At 46.6% G+C, this 421-nt stretch overlaps 1 non-coding gene across 1 annotated transcript; it reads right to left on the reverse strand.

The window, feature by feature from the left end:
* Positions 1-314: 314 nt before the first annotated feature.
* Positions 315-421, reverse strand: LOC112088727. The gene has a single exon (XR_002900670.1). It is a non-coding gene; the product is annotated as a small nucleolar RNA R71 (small nucleolar RNA).

The following is a 421-nucleotide window of genomic DNA, read 5'->3' on the forward strand; positions in this document are numbered from 1 at the left end:
GGATTCAAGCTCCACCAGTTCAAAACAACAACTCTGAAGTTAAAGCTTCCCTGCTCAATATGGTGCAAAACTCAAAGTTCCACGGACTGGCTGGAGAAGACCCTCTCGAGCATCTAGATCAATTTGATCGGGTTTGCGACTAAACCAAGATAAATGGCGTCTCCGAAGATAGCTTCAAGCTACGCTTGTTCCCTTTCAGCCTCGGTGATAAAGCACACCAGTGGGAAAAGAATATACCGAGGGGTTCTATACAAACCTGGGAGCAGTGTAAACTGGCGTTCTTATCAAAGTTCTTTTCCACATCACGCACGGCTAAGCTCAGGAATCAGATCTCAAGTTTCACGCAGCACAACAATGAGAGCTTTAGTGAGGCTTGGGAACGGTTTAGGAGCTATACTAACCAATGCCCACACCACGGCTT

Source organism: Eutrema salsugineum, unplaced genomic scaffold (assembly GCF_000478725.1).
Source record: "Eutrema salsugineum unplaced genomic scaffold, Eutsalg1_0 scaffold_14, whole genome shotgun sequence".
Classification (NCBI taxonomy): domain Eukaryota; kingdom Viridiplantae; phylum Streptophyta; class Magnoliopsida; order Brassicales; family Brassicaceae; genus Eutrema; species Eutrema salsugineum.